At 50.2% G+C, this 15,280-nt stretch overlaps 1 protein-coding gene across 3 annotated transcripts in view; it reads left to right on the plus strand.

Moving 5' to 3' along the window:
- The first annotated feature begins 1,984 nt into the window (after window positions 1–1,984).
- Synpo (synaptopodin) overlaps window positions 1,985–15,280 on the plus strand; it is a 65,505-nt gene continuing 52,209 nt past the window's right edge. For 2 of the 3 annotated variants that reach the window (XM_076912598.1, XM_076912600.1), the window contains exons 1-2: window positions 1,985–2,136; window positions 9,300–9,405. The gene's annotated coding sequence lies outside the window, so the exon portion shown is untranslated. Of the gene's footprint in view, window positions 2,137–9,299; window positions 9,406–14,359; window positions 14,466–15,280 lie in introns of those variants that run through there. The other variant, XM_034517972.2, reaches the window with a different exon arrangement.

Consider the following 15,280-nt stretch of genomic DNA (forward strand, 5'->3'; position numbering starts at 1 on the left):
TTCTTCAGGAGCCCATAGGGTGGGTAAGTGCCAGGGACTAAAGACACCATGCATGAGTCATTTTGGTTTATACTTTCCCTATTGGGACCAGGGGAGCTGATGCCACTGTTCTTTTTGGTTCACGCAGTCTGAATGATGGGGTTTTCTCGACAATCTAGCCTGGCCTGCAGGGATTCTATAAGCATTCAGGACTATGGTGGGCACAAGGCAAAAATGTTCCTATCACAGACACACAGGCTTGTGCAGGGATGGTCAGCTTTCTGCCATAGACCCAGGAAAACTCCGCCAAGGTGAGATCAACCCAGCTTAGCCCAGGAATGGGTGACTGGGGAAGACCTGGATGCCCCTGGATGTGTGACAAAGCAACCTGAGCTCTGCCACTTAGAGGTGGGACTTGAACTAGGGGATGATGGTTCAAGCTTCCTTGGGACTCAAGAACCCTAAGAACTGTGAAGAACCAGGACCCTCGTGATGACATTTGCTTGTACACACTCTCCTTTATTAGCACACAAATCAGCCATTGTCAGCAACTTCTCTGCCCTACACACACACACACACACACACACACACACACACACTTCCATTGCCCCATTGCACACGTCACTACACTCACACACACACAATAAGAATGACACTTTGAGTAGCACATTCCGTGATTTATTGTGCATTTGCTAAGTGCCACCCCCGCCAGTCCTTTCCTAGGCTTTGTTTGTCCCTCTCATTGTTAGCTCTAGCGCACAAAGCGGGTGACCTCACTTGACTAAGGTCACAGAGGTGTGGAACAAGGGAGCCCCACCCTATATACACACTACCTCCTGTCCACTCAGAGACACCCCACCCCCTCCGTCTCTTTACTTGCCTCCTTCCTGTCCAGTCCAGGCTGAGTGCTTGCCACCCCCACACCACTCCAACCCCCCAACCTTACCCCCAGGCCTCACCCAGCCCTTGGTACACAGCTGAACAGACCTGGCTTGTCCATATCCAGGCAGCTGGAGACACAGTAAATCCAGGCTATAAACCACCTTCTTAGTTTCTTGTGTAGACACAGAGTTTACAGAGTTTCCTTTTTTCCCCTTTCCCGGTTCTGAACTTAAGTAGGAGACAGAGGCCACCGCCTCCAGCTACTGAGCCCTTTTTCTTTTTCTCTCTCCCCTGTCCTCTTTTGCCCTCTCAAGCCAACCTCAAGGACCTATCTTCTGTGTGCCTGGCACTAGGCTTGGCACTGTGCTATGGATGGGAACCCATGACCCCAGGAACCCAGTATCTCACCCAATTGTGAGAGGCACAGAAGAGGTTTGCTCAAGGTCACACAGGGACTGAGTGACAGAGCCAGACAAAACAGGAAAAATTCTCTCTGCCCAGGTTAGTGCCCTATCTGGGAGATTAGCCGGAGAACCCGTGATCCAACGTGCCATATGCTACCCTCTAGATTCAAGGCTGAGCCATTGAAGGCTGAGTTCAAAGCAGCCCTGACTAACCACAGCTCCAAAAAGCCTCAGACACATTCTATGCATTTTCTTGTTCATCGCCCCCCAAACTCAACAAGCTGGTATTACACAGTTATTCTCTTCTGCTGTTTGGTAGCTACAGAAGGTTTACAGCCAGCCGCTGAGACTCGAGTCTGTTCTCCCAAACCCAAACTCTCCGGCTACTCTGGACTGCCTTGTTTGAGGAGGGCTTTGGCGAGTAGCTGGGAATGAGGAGGACTTAAAGGGTATGGGAAGAGAGGGGAACATTCTAGATTGTGGGCATTGTTTGAGCAGATATAGAGACATAGAAAAATGCCTTGGGAAATCTGGAACTGATTGGGTCAGGGCAACCCAGATGAGCTCTTGGCACCCCCAAATCCCAGCCTTCTCAAAAGAGGTCCCAGCAAGTCAGTCTAGTTCCACGTCCCCAGGTCTGGAAGCTCATTAGACTCTGCCAGTGGTGACCTCAGAGGCTCTGTGCTGAGCAAAGGTCTCTTTGGCATCATAAACCAGCCCACATGGAAGGAGGAGCCGTGATAGCTCCTGTGGCTGTGCCAGCCTCAGAGAGGGACACTGCCAGGGGTTAATGTACCAGACTGAAGGTCCTCGACACAGGTCAGCATCAAGGGCTTTGGCATGTGTGACGGGGCTCTCCAGGCCTGCAGAGGTGAGTTTAGGCAAGATTGCCCTTAGCCTCAGTGAGCTGAGGGGATTGTGGGCTGGAAAATGGGATGGGAGGAAGGAAGGGAATCCCACCGTTACCAGTTGTCTTTGTAGGGTGGAGCCTGGGAGTTCAGTACTGTGATGTGCTCATTTAAATCCCCAAAGCACAGAGGCCAACTCTGGGAAGATGATTCAGGCAGAAGCTCCCTGAACTTCTTCCTTGAAGAGTCCAATCTATGAGTGCCTCCTCTGGCAAGTCTTCTTCTATACCCGTTCTCCTTCCACACAAACATAGGCCACCTCAACATCCCTTTCAGTTGGGTTTCTTTTTGCTTTGGTTGGTTGGTTTTTTTTTTTGTTGTTGTTTTGTTTTTTTGGGTTTTTTTTTTTTTTTTTTTGTTTTTGTTTTTGTTTTTGTCAAGAGTTCCCTGTGTAGTCCTAGCTGTCCTGGAACTCATTCTGTAGACCAGGCTGGCCTCAAACTCAGAGATCTACCTGCCTCTGCCTCCTGAGTGCTGGGATTAAAGGTGTGCAACACCATCACCTAGCTTCATAGATGGGCTTCTTACACCGCAATTTCTGACTCTATCCTGAGCTGTGGTGTGCTTGGATTGATTTTGTGTCCCTTGCTGTTCTGAGAAGGCAGATGTGTCTGTTGTGTTCTCTGGGAGTAGCCTCAGGCCTTGAAGTAAAATAAGAACCCAAGAAACGCTTGATGAACAAAGGGCTGGGTTGGCACTTATATGGACGTGGATGGACAGATGGATGGATGGATAGATGGATAGATGGACGGATGGATGGATGGATGGATGGATGGATGGGTAGATGGGTAGATGGGTGGATGAATGGATGAGTGAGCAGGTAGCTAACTGTGTAGGTGGACAGTGGGTGGTTAGGTAAAAAGACAGACACACAATGGATGTTGGGAAGATAGGTGGGGAAATGTGAAGGTAACAGAAAATTATATGAGAGAAACTCAAGGGCATTAGATTAGCAGTCTGCTACTAAGCATGAAAACTCTAAAGTGCGAGGGTGAGGTATTTCTTTATTGTATTGCTTAAATAAAGCACAGATCAGAAAGGACATTATATCATTATCAGAAGGGACAATTCTAGACCTTACCTCCCATGTGCCCTGAGAAGTAAAGTAGATATCCCCATGGTCACACAGCAAATTAAGTGACCACAATGCTTGCCTCCTCAGCCCCTCAAAAAGGCCTCCAAGAACAGGGTCAAGGTTCTACTTTCAGCCGGTCTCTTCTGAGCTTCTGAGTGACCTGGGACAAGCTATTAGAATTTCACTTTTCCTTTGAAAGAAAAGGTTGGGACTCTACCAGGGCCCAGAATCTAGCATTTTCTTTGCTTCCTTGACAGACCTACCTTGCAGGGTTTGGCTGACCTGTTTCAGTTGCCTTTCCCCACCCCTTACACAGAGACCTGTGAGGCTAACAAGGTGGATCCAAGCCCTGGTTTGGAGTGAGGAGTGAGGTCTACTCTGTCTCTGGAGCCAACCTGGCCACCTCCCATATGGTCACCTTAGGAGCCCCCTACATGCTGTGCTGGATTTCTGGCTCCATACAGTGTACTTAGAGCATGCTCACTACCCTGGACTCCTGAAGACCATTAGCCCCTGATAGATACTAGGAGGATGCCCTCCTAGCCAGGGTGGGGGAAGGGCTCCCATGTAGGTAAGGAACGGGTCTCATTGGTTGCTGTAGAAACAAGTAGGTCTTAAGATGTTTATAACCCCAAATTCAGAAAGCTATGGAGTCTGAATGGAAGGAGGAGATTTTTATGCTGACCATGTTGGGGGCTGGGGTATCACGTGACAGCTGTGCTAGACTGGGGTGCAGGCAGAGAGAAAAGGAGAGGTAGGGTGGTGCCTACAAAGTCGTAAAGCCAGGCTGACCTCTGGACTTTATCCTCTATAAAGGAGAGAATGATGTTTCTATAAAAAAGCTTTCATGTGCTTCTGACATTAACAAATTCATATTGCATAACCACTGTAAAGGGGAAATAAACCCGAAGAGTCCAAGTGAGTGTACGAAGGTAAGTCTAGGGGTGGCGATCTGCAGCTACTTATAAGAAATAATCACGAAAGCGCATGCTAGACACAGAGGTGTGTGTAATATGCGAGTGCTTGTAAAATGGAGGGGCAGAGCTCAGCGGTAGAGTACTTGCCTAGCATGGGCAAAGTGCAAGCGTATTGATATTATTTCTAGTCTTTTCCTTCCCTCCACAGATGGTCCTGCAACGGACATCTGCTGGTAAAACCATCTTTGAGCATATGGGCCGGTACAAACACCAGATAGCTTCTGAGAACTTCTGTGGCAGACTAGAAGGCACGCACATAGACTTCGGTAGATACCAACAGATTGTCATCTGCGTGGTCTAGTTAATTGCTGTTGATATCTTTGGCAAGGAGTATAAGTTATGAGCCATAGAGTCTCAGTGGGTCAAAGGATCTTCAAGTGAGTTTATTTTGAGTCCCCATGATCCCTTTCCAAGTCCTGAGCTATGACACTGGTGCTGCCTGGAGCAGCACGAGAGGAGTCCAGTGGATAGAGTTCCTCCACTGTTTAGAGAAGTCCCCGCCCCTGGGCTATGCAAGGACCCACATCATCCAGGGGGAGAGGACAGACTGCCAGCAGCTGCGAGGGGCTGAGTTCAGCCAAAGCCCACACGAAGGGCTGCCAGAAGTTCCTTCTTTTCATTTTTCCAAGTCCTGCGCTTTGGGCTGGGTCACAGTGTCATCCTCATGTTTCCTATTACTCTTCAAGGCTCCCTTCAAAGCACCAGCCGCACAGGCCCTTTGATGTCTGGGCCGAGCCTGCCTCCGCCTGGGGGAGACACATCTTGCTGAGGATCAAGAGGGGTATGCAGCTCGAGATGGTCCCCGGGCCTTTCCTCCCTCACCCCCCATGTCTTCTCCAGGATCCCCTCCAGCTGAAGCTATGGGTTCCTGGCTAAGCTGAAAGGCCCTCTGATGGATGGAGCCTGGAATGAGAAGCGGAATGTAGTAAGGGCAAAGGGCTGTGCCAGGCCCCAGTTTGAATGGGAAGAGCATGAAGCTGCCAATATCTATCGTGTGAGCCTGGCAGCTTTTGTTACCTTTGATCTCTCAATTTCCCTACCTCACTTCCTGGAACTCTGAACACTGATGCCCCGTAGCTGGGGGCAGTGGCTATCTGTGGGTGTCTAAGTCACCCTACCTAGGTTCCAAACCTTGAGCTTTGTCCCCTGTAAATAGCTAGGTGGTTTGGGGGAAAAACAACTAACACATTAGACCATTTAAAAAGAAAATGGTCATTCCCCACTTTGCCACTTAGACCGTGTCTGTCATGGTGAAATGTCATGGTGATGATGGGGCGTACTGCACGTGCCTGGTGTGTAAAGAGACTCAAAAAGGACGGCCTGTGACCACTGATGATGACAAAGGTGTGGTGAGGGCATTTCTGAGAAAAGGTTCTGCTAACTGACTGGCCCATCATGGTCTGAAGACTCACTGGGGCCTTGCATGCAAAAGGAGAATTAGCTCCTTCTTTGACCCTACTCCCAACCTGCTCTGATTCCTCTGCTCTCTGCTCAGAGCCCCAGACTTGGAGGGGTTCTGAGAGAATAAGGAGACAGTGCCAGGCAGGGGTGGGGGGCAGGCTCTGTCTGGGACGGAAGGGGCCTGGTTGGTGGGGGCAGCATCTGGAAGCCTGCAGCCCTGACTCTTGGAGGCAGCCAGAGTAGAAAGGGGGTGGGGTGGGGTGGTTTCCTGGCAAGGCTGAAAAGGTTTGGATTTGACTTGGAAACACAGTGAAAAGTGTCTGGCGGCTGCCTCCTCAGAAACAGTCTCTGAAGTCAAGCTGGCCAGGGAGGCTGTTTTGTATAAAGGGGCTCTAGGGACTTGGTGATGGAGAGTGGGCAGGAACTTCGACCCTGCAATCAGAGAGTGCTAGAGCCTCGCCCCTGCAATCATAGAGTGCAGGCTCTGGCACTTCCTGTAGGCCTCCCAGAACTATAGGCTGAGTGTTCACTGGAACCAGAGGACTAAGGCCCTTGCTGCCCAGAGGAGAAAAGAGAGAAGCACCTTTACTCAGACCAAGCTCAAGCCTGGGTCTGTTGGCCTCCAGCATCCAGCTTCGTCTTATCTTTGTTTAGCCTGTGGCATTACTTATATAACATTTCCCTTTAGATTGAGTCACTTGAAACACCTTGAATACACTTATTTCAAAAGAAACTTTGTATTGCTGCTATACATGGAAGACTCTATTCCAGTACATAGCGACTATAGAAGTAAAATACAATTAAAAACAGAACAATGTTCTTAAATGTTACTCAGTGCCTGAGATTCCTCTTCATTCTGATTTAAAACGGGGAGATCAGTACCTGTGAGGGCTGTGGAAAACCAAGAATCCTCTCCATTATGCCCGCCCGCGGGGTAAAATGTAAGTAGTTAGATTTGAATATTAGGACATGATTGATTTTTATTAGTCATGCAAAGAGAAACCTCCAGAGTGGCAAACTCTGTTGCTGGATACCAAACTCCATCACTGGTGAACAATAATTAATTATCCTTGTTGGTGTTGCTGGAGATCAAACTCTACCTGGGCCTCTTGCCTTCTAGGCAAGCATTCTACCACTGAATTATGCTCCAAACCCAACAACAAGGAATTTTGTTGTATAAGTACCTCCCAGATAATGTGTAATCATACTTACACTGAAAAAAAAAAAAAAAAAAAGTTGTCTCAGTTCAGACTTAATGGGGCAGCTGCATTCTTATTTGCTACATCTGGCAACATCGGTGAACGAAATAAAATTTAAAAATTTATTTTTTTTTAAAGATTTGTTTTATGTGTGTGCGTGTTCTGCTTGCACGTATGTATGTGTGTCATATGTGTGCCTGATGCCTTCAGAAGTCAGAAGAGGGTGTTGGATCGCCTGGAACTGGAGTGATAGGTGGCTCTGAGCCACCACCGTGTGGGAATCAAACCAGGGGTCCTCTGAAAGAGCAAGAAGTGCTTCCAAACCACTGAGCTATCTTTCCAGACCCAACAATAAACTTTTAAAAGGAAAAACTAACTTTCTCAGGGCTAAGGATATAGATGTTCCATGTGGTGTTTGTAGGTCATCAAAAATAATTTCGAGAGAGCCTGATCTGATTCAAGGTTGCATTAGACCATTGTATGCAGCTGTGGGGAATGAAAGGTAGGAAAGGACATTCCAGCCAGCTAGGGGAGTTTCTGAAAGGCATAAGGTGGAGGACAAGGCGATACTGAGGCTGGCCCAGGAGATCATGAAGCCTCGGGGAACACGGCTTGACCCAGCTTTCAAAGGACAGAGAGGGCGTGTCACATATTTGTCCTCACACGCAACCTTTCAAGACAGAAAAGACCTTTTGAGGCTGTGTGCGGACTTGACCATCTCCACTCACCCCTGTGCACACACCCCTTTGGGGTTGGGGTCTAGTCTCCAGTGATGGAGTTCACCATCTCTGGAGGCTTCTCTTGGCATGGGCATCTTCACTGTTCTTAGACTGCACAGAAATTACTGTAGACTTATGGAGCACTGTGCTCACTCTGCCCAAGGACCACTCTTTGTTTCCAGCCTCTGTGCTGGAGGCCTCCTGGAGTCTGAGGAGACTTGGTTCTTTGAGCTAACCTTACAGTTTGGTCTTGGGATGGGGTTCTGTCTGGAGCCGTACTGCAGTGCAGGATGAGATGGACAAGGGGGATGTGGGTGTGCTTCTAGGAGAAGAAGCCATGCCAGGGAGAGAGGTGCAGATGCTTAGTCTGTGGCAATTGCAGACAGAGCCATGGAGGCCTGGGTTCAGTGCTTCCTCTGTCTCTGGCTTCTCATTTTTCTGCACCTTACATACTTTCTTAATGTTCTCCTAGTGTCCTGACCGATCTCTGTGTGTGTCGGTTCTGACTGGTCAGAGCTGATTGGAGTTCAGGAGTAGGAAAGATTTCTAGGCATTGTGTGAGTTCAGAGAGAAAACAGGCAGGGTGGAACAGTGAATGATGACTGGGGTGCCAGGAGGGGAGAGGAGGGGTCTTCCAGCTTTGGTAGGACGGGGAGTTTGTTAGTCAAGTCAGACATGAGGCTGGACGTGGCCCTGCTGCTTCTGGCCTTGCCTTCTGCCAGCCTGTAGACCATGACCACCGTGCACTACCCAGACAGCTGGAAGACAGACACACTCTGTGGAGTCCTGTGCACAGGCTGAGGCTTGTGGCCTGCAGCAGACGGTTGGCTGGCAGGGCTGGAGGAGCAAGGACAGAAAGGTGTTTATCATGGCTCAGAGCTGGGCCTAGCTGCCACATAAAGGGGCTTTCTCCTCATCCCTGTGTCTCAGGGCTAAGGAGCCTGGGGAAGGGGAGAGAATATCTAAAAGAGAGTGGTATTGAACCTTTAAATTGTGTGGAATCCCTAAAGACTAACCAGCCCCACCCCCACCCGTGAATTGGCTTTTCTGACAGATGGCTTTTTACCCCCCAGCTCGCTCCCTGACCCGGCTTCTGCCGCTGACCTTTGCCAGGGGCCTCACCCTCCCCTCCAGCCTGAGTCTTCCTAACTATATGAGGAAGAATTAGACAGATGGCCAGTAAAGGCCCTTTTGGTGTCATATTTACAGACTCCAAGCTCACCATAAACAGTACCATTGTGCTCTTTCAATCTCAGGGTACTTTCTTATTTTTACCTTCTAATTGACACCACAAAATTACATGTATTTCTAAGGTGAAGGACAATATTTCAGTGGGTGGATATGATCAGGCAGGGTAATTAGCTTATCCAGGTCCCAAACACTTATCATTGTAAGGTGCATTCACAAGCCTCTCTTCCAGCTATGGAGGAGTTTGAAGTTCATTGTTATCAGCAACCCTATCCTCTACGCAGGTCCCTAGAGATTTTTCCAACTGATGCCCCAGCAACTTGGGGAGGGGAGCCAGACAAGCTCAGCCATCAGGTGATAGCATTAGCATTCAAAGAAAAAGGTACCGCCCGGTTCATACAGGCTTTGTCGCTGGCTTCGTTGCTGTCCGCTGCACCGGAAGTCTTCAAGGGACATCAGGGCATTCCTAGAGGCTGTAGAGGAAGGTGGGGGCCTAGAAGACAGAACATACTGAGAAGAGGGTAGGCTGAGCAGGCAGCATGTTTTGATTGCCTCCTCTCTGTGTAGATTTTGATGGAAGATGTATCCTGAGGAAAAAAATACTTGCGTCTAAAAGTGATGCTGGACCTTGGCTGCTGCTGGACTTCTCGTAGGAGCCAAGAAGAACTCTCTGGTGAGTGATGCCAGCTCAGGGTCCATTGCCTTCACCCGAGATGAAGCAAGTACTTTTCGAGTCTCATGGGAGAACCAGGGACTTGGATGTATTAGATGTTTGTAGACAAGTGTCTACAAATGTATGTTTGCATTGGGGTGGAGGCTGAAAAAAAAAAAAAAAAAAAAAAAAACCAGAATGACAAACTCCAAAAATGTCAGAATCACAAAGTGTTAAGGCTGCAAAGGTCTCTAGACACCATCTGCCTCATCCCCATCCCCACCCCCTTCCTGACTTTTAATGAAGAAAAACTGAGACCCAGGGAGGGAAAAGAATTTGGCCTGGGTCATTTAGCATCAAGGACAGTGGCAAAACGAGGTGAGTCTGCACTTCGCTGACAGTTTCTACACAGTCTGCTTGCTGGGGAGGCATGGTGGAGGGGGCAGGGGTGGGGGTGGGAACCTTGGGACAGGCAGACAGAGGTATGTGGGGCCCAGCTGCCTGCTGATAAGAGACCCCCAGAGCCATTCCAGAGGGATGTTTAATCAAGATGTATTTTTCCCTGCTGCAGACACTATTTTCTTTCTTATGTAGACTGTGCCGGCCTTCGAGATAAGGCGCCTGGACGTGTTCGCACTAAGCCAGCCAAAACATGAGGCAGGAGGCAAAAAATTCCCTTCTCACCCCCCCCCTTACCCACTCCCCCTTGTTTCCTTTCATTCTCTCCGAGTTCTCATGCCCCTCCCCCCACACCACCAAGCTGACTAGCCTCTTCCGGCCTTCCAGTAAGTCAGCCCAAAGGAGCCAGGAAGGTATGTGGCCCAACAGAAGTCAAAGGAGACACGTAGAGAGCCCCCTGAAGAAAGAGGCCTAGGCCACAGGCTCCAGTAACTATAGAAAGCAAGAGATGAAGGGAGGGCACGCCATTTACAACCTTGCCCCCCGCAGCCTTCCCCCTCATGCTCTCCCCTCTGTAAACGGAATGCAGAATATTCTCTGGTTTAATCTGGAGGTGATTAGTGATCCCCTAACCACAGCCTCCACTTCCTGACCCCCACTTCTGCCCTCCTAATCCAGGGCTCCTTGGGGACGTTTTTTTGAGGAGGAGGAGGTTACCCAGCCAGTTCCCATCAAAAAACGGTCTCAAACATAAGAGCTCCTGCCAGAGACATCTGGGGTCCTGGCCCAGCCAATGTCCCTATCACCTGGAATCAGTCCCTTGCCTCTCTAGGCTTCAGTTCCCTCTGCCCACCAAGGAGGTTAGACACAGAGAACCTGGCCTTGAAATCCCTCCTTCGGCTTTTGTGGAAGACAGTGTTCTATCTTGGGCTTCCTGGGCACTGGCAAGCTGGCTTCATGGCCCCACCTATCAGTACACCACCCTACTCTGTCAGGAAGTCACCCCACCCCTCCATACATCTGGATGGAATTTACCCCATTGCTGTGATGTGATCAGGAAAGCTCACGTGTCAGAGGGGGCCCTGGTGTGGGTTGTTCTGCAGGGGCGAGGACCCCTGCATCCTCTCACGGCTCAGGGTCTTTCTTGAGGTCTCTGGGGAGATAAGGCCTGGGAAAGCAGAGTCCTATTGAGCAAGAGACAGAGACACAGTAAAGCGCATTACTTCCTGTACTGGTTCAAATGCCCCATCCTGGAACCAGGTAAAGGTGTAAAAGCTGGAGAGAAGCAGACATTGATTCATGAAGGGTGTCCATGAACCCAGTGCAAATGGGACCCTCCTTGTCTCTGCTCACATTCTGAATCCTGCTAGGGGATCATGGTGGCTCAGCTGATGCTTGCAAAGCCGTGACAGTTAGGACTTAAGGACCTTGGGTGATGTCTCAGGAGCCCTGCTTTGGGAAATCAAGGCAACTCCTGCTGGTTTCCCGTGGCTTTTACAAGTTCTCTAGTGAAATCTGTGGGCTCTGGAGCTTGCTGTTGGCCAGTCACTGCTGGAGATCTTGTTCTGAGCCCATGGCTTGGCCTGCCTTTTTTTGTTTTTTGTTTTTTTTTTTTTCTTTCTCTACCTCTACCAACACACCCAAGGGGACCTGACCTAAGTGTTCTGGGCACAGTGCAGCATGCAAATCAGGTGCCCCATGAAGTTTGACATCACTATCGTGACCTCCTAGTGAGGGACCACCAGGTTGCCAAAGGATAGACGAACCAGCTTGGATAAGAAACAGCAGGCAATGCTCACCCATGCTCACCAGTAGCGGCATCACACCTGTGAAGATCACAGCCCTCAGGCAATAGACCACAGGCATGAGTTCCACATGGACTTCACTGACTGCATTCTGTCCATTGTCCCCGAGGACTTTCCCAAGATCAGTGGAGTAGAGAGCTAAATTCAGAGTAAAACCCTCGTGCTCAGTTCTGCTGCCTCAGAGAAAGAAAAATCCAAGGCCACACCTTCCTCCCTGAGGGGCTTGCAAGTCAGAGGAGCCAGAGGCAGCTGGCCCTCAAGTCAGCTGATGTCTTAGTGAAAGGCAGATGCAGAAGCTGGAGGCCGTGCTTGTATACCTGCCCTGAAAGGGACAAGCTGGGGCCGGTCGGCTCACAGCTTAGTCTCTTCCCAGCTTCAAAAAATTGTTAAGAAAGGGACAGTGCTCACAAAACACTTCCCACAGCGCCAGTAGTCGATGCTCTGCTCATGGCAGGATTATTATTATTATTGTATGAAATGACTATAATCAAGACGATTGCTCCTCACCTAGAAAATGTCCTAATGCAGAACACAGCCCAGAACTCACAAGAAGCCTCTTTCAAAATGTCTCTGAACGTCACCAACAGAGTTCTAGGCCTATGTCCAGAGCTCATGGACCCCTCTCACCAGAAAGCTGTCAACGGAAGTGGGAGGGGACAGTGGAATGGTTGGCTTCCTGGAGACTTAGGGTGGAAGATCTGAGTGGGGAGAAAGAGAAAACTGAGGTAGGATCTTAAATGCACTTCCCTCAATACACCCATTTATTTGGGGTGAAGGGAGCTGCTGTCTATGCACCGTTGGGGTGTTGGAGTGGAAAGGGTTCTTCAGCAGGCTGACTCTGAGATGGATGAAGGTTACATTGAGGACCACCCAAGGGCAAAGAGACTAGTTAGGGCTTGTTGGAACCCAGACAGAACTTAATGTCAGGATCCAGGCACAGCATGAAATTCCAGAGAAGGAAACCACCATGTAGGTTTAAGTCCCCTCACACCCTCTGTCATGTGATCTTTGTCACTCAGAGAGATGTTTCTGTCTACTTCATTCATGGGGCAGGGGGTGACATGTACTTAGAGGGTCTCTTGCAGATCACTGATGGCAGGATAAGGCTAAAATGTCAGATCTTCTGCTTTCAGGGCTGTGTCCTCCATCACAGACATTTTAGGGGTTCTGCCTAACCACAAGTAGGGTAGGCCCACAACAGACTTCCTTAAATCTTCATTTATGATGCTTAGTGGTACAGTGATGCTTCTGCAGTCTCAGGACCAGAACTGAGGACAAGCGATATTTGAGTGACATTTGGGTCACAGTAGCCAGGTCTGGAGTCAGGAGTCCCTGGCTGGAGGTCTAGGCTTGTACCGACCACCCATGTGACCCAGGGAAGGAACAGAACCCCCGAACCCTAGTGACTACCAACAGAGATGAGCAGTGCACTCTACAGCAAAGCATATCCTTGAAAGGTCTCTGAGCAGATAGAGGCTGAGACCTCTGTACCAAGTATGCACGACTGCTACAAAGGCTTAGAAATGGCTGACTCTTAGTGTCATGACCTATTCTAATTATGCAGATAAAGGGATGAGTAGACAGGCTGGCAAGAAGAGACTAAGCTCCAACAGGAATGGAGGTGACTGAGCACTGTGGCACCCCTGTGTGATGCCATGCAAGACTTTGCCTGAAGGGAACTGAAGGCCTACTCACACAGTCACACAACAAGCACAGGGTCCAGAGGTCTGGCCTGCCACCCACCTTCTCTAAGGTCGGACCCTCTCTGGACCCATTTCTCTTCCTGGAGGACAGAAAGAAAGCACCTGAGGAGTAGGAGCTGAGCTACCACAGAGGGAGACTTTCTTGCACCTGAAGCCTCCAGGCCTGTTGGGATCTGCCGGCCTGAAGGGGATTTCCTGGGGCGGGCCCTGTTCATAGTGCTGCTGACGGTGTCCTTGGATAGATGCCCAGAATGGGTGTGTGTGTGTGTGTGTGTGTGTGTGTGTGTGTGTGTGTGTGTATGCTCAGAGCAACGTTCCAGTGGGAAAAAGAGGCGGGCACACTCCCAGCCCGCACGCTGGCCCTGCCTCCTGGTCCTGGGGTCTCCTCACCTTTACCCTTGAGGTGAGGAATTAGGGCACCCCATCTCTTGAAGGAAGCAGAACTGCCCCTTGGTCCCGGATCCTGATGTGTTTGCTGTGTGACCTCAGGCAAGTCCCTGCCTATTTCTGGGCCTTGGCCCCGGTTTGTACAGTGAGAAAGGCAGAGATTTCTAAGTTCTTTTGGAACTTGGATACTTGAGATCTGGCTGGGGGCTGGGGGTCCTGAGAAAGGGGATAGTACAGGACCGGGTTCCAGGGACTCACCTCCCCTATGGAGCTGAAGATGTGGAGGCACAAGGGTAGGCGGTGCAGGGGAAAAGGAGCCCCAAGGCCTCAGGTGGCTCCAGAAGGGGGCCAGCCAGGCCCAAGGGCTTGGAAACATGTTTATTCTGAAGTGTCTGGTGTCATTGGGGCCATTTCTCTGGGGTTTGAAATGCTCCAGAAGCCAGCAGGCTGCATGTGTGTGTTTGTTGAGTAGAAAGAACATGGGCTGTATTTATTCATCCTTTCGCCCGAGCCCTTAAAAATATAGACGGCTAATGTCTTCAGTATGTATGAAATATCCCATATGCTCCGAAACAAAAGGGGCTCTGTTATTAAAGTTTCATTTCCACACGCCCCCTCCCCTCCCTCCCGCCCGCCCCCTGACACCCTGCCCTCCTCCCATCCCGTTCAGCCTGCTAGAGACAGCAGAGAGAGGAGGCAGGCGGGCAGGCGGTGGGCAGCAAGCTGCCGTGGACAGAGGCCGGGCACAGCCGACTTCCTCTCCACTGTGTGCAGAGTCCAGCTCCAGGTGAGGGGGTGCCAGTAGGAAAGGACTGCAGAGTTTTCCAGAGGATAAATGTCCCTGGGATGTCCAGTGGGGAGTGGGAGCTGAGGTGGCCCTTCTTGGGGGCTCTTATGGAGCTGAGGCCCTGGCAGGGTCCCACTGTCTGGGACGGAAATGCCCGCTCTGCTGCTGCTAACTGAAACCACATGTGCCTCCCAGGCAGCGGGACAAGGACACTGCCTAGCCTGAGGCTTGGGACTGGGGGAGAAAAGATGTAGGTTGGCCTGCGGTATGCCCCAGGGTAGGTTAAGGGCTATTCAGGAAGGCTTTGTGTGTGTGTGTGTGGTGTGTGTGTACACGTATGTGTGTGTGTGTCTGTTCATGCATGTATGAATGGAAGTGTACCCATCTCCTACTAGAAGTGTGTTGACTCACAGAGGGCTCACACGGCCTCTCTCCCAGCCCAGTGGGGGTCCTCACTATCAGAGGTTCCTTTCTGCCCACTGTCTACTGTGACTCTTGAAGCTGCTTTCAGCCTTCTCTTGCTTGTAGGACCTCTTCCCATTTTCCAGATGAGCCAGCAGAGGACAATGAGAGTAACTGCAGCTGCCTTTCCCTTATCTGTTGTCTGTTCTTCATGATAGTCCTTCACCTTTAGAAGCTTGGCCTTGTCACCACAGCCCTGGAGAGTAAGGAAACCAGGTATAAGCCTTGAGACGGATTTTTTTTACGGCCATCAGGAGGACTGGGGTTGGGCCTGTCCAGACTCAGGCAGAGGGCATAGGTTGACTAGGGTGAGGACTTAGGCTTGGGCAAAGACAGAGAGCCTCCCTGCTCCA

The sequence above is a fragment of the Arvicanthis niloticus genome, chromosome 14, assembly GCF_011762505.2.
Source record: "Arvicanthis niloticus isolate mArvNil1 chromosome 14, mArvNil1.pat.X, whole genome shotgun sequence".
NCBI lineage: Eukaryota > Metazoa > Chordata > Mammalia > Rodentia > Muridae > Arvicanthis > Arvicanthis niloticus.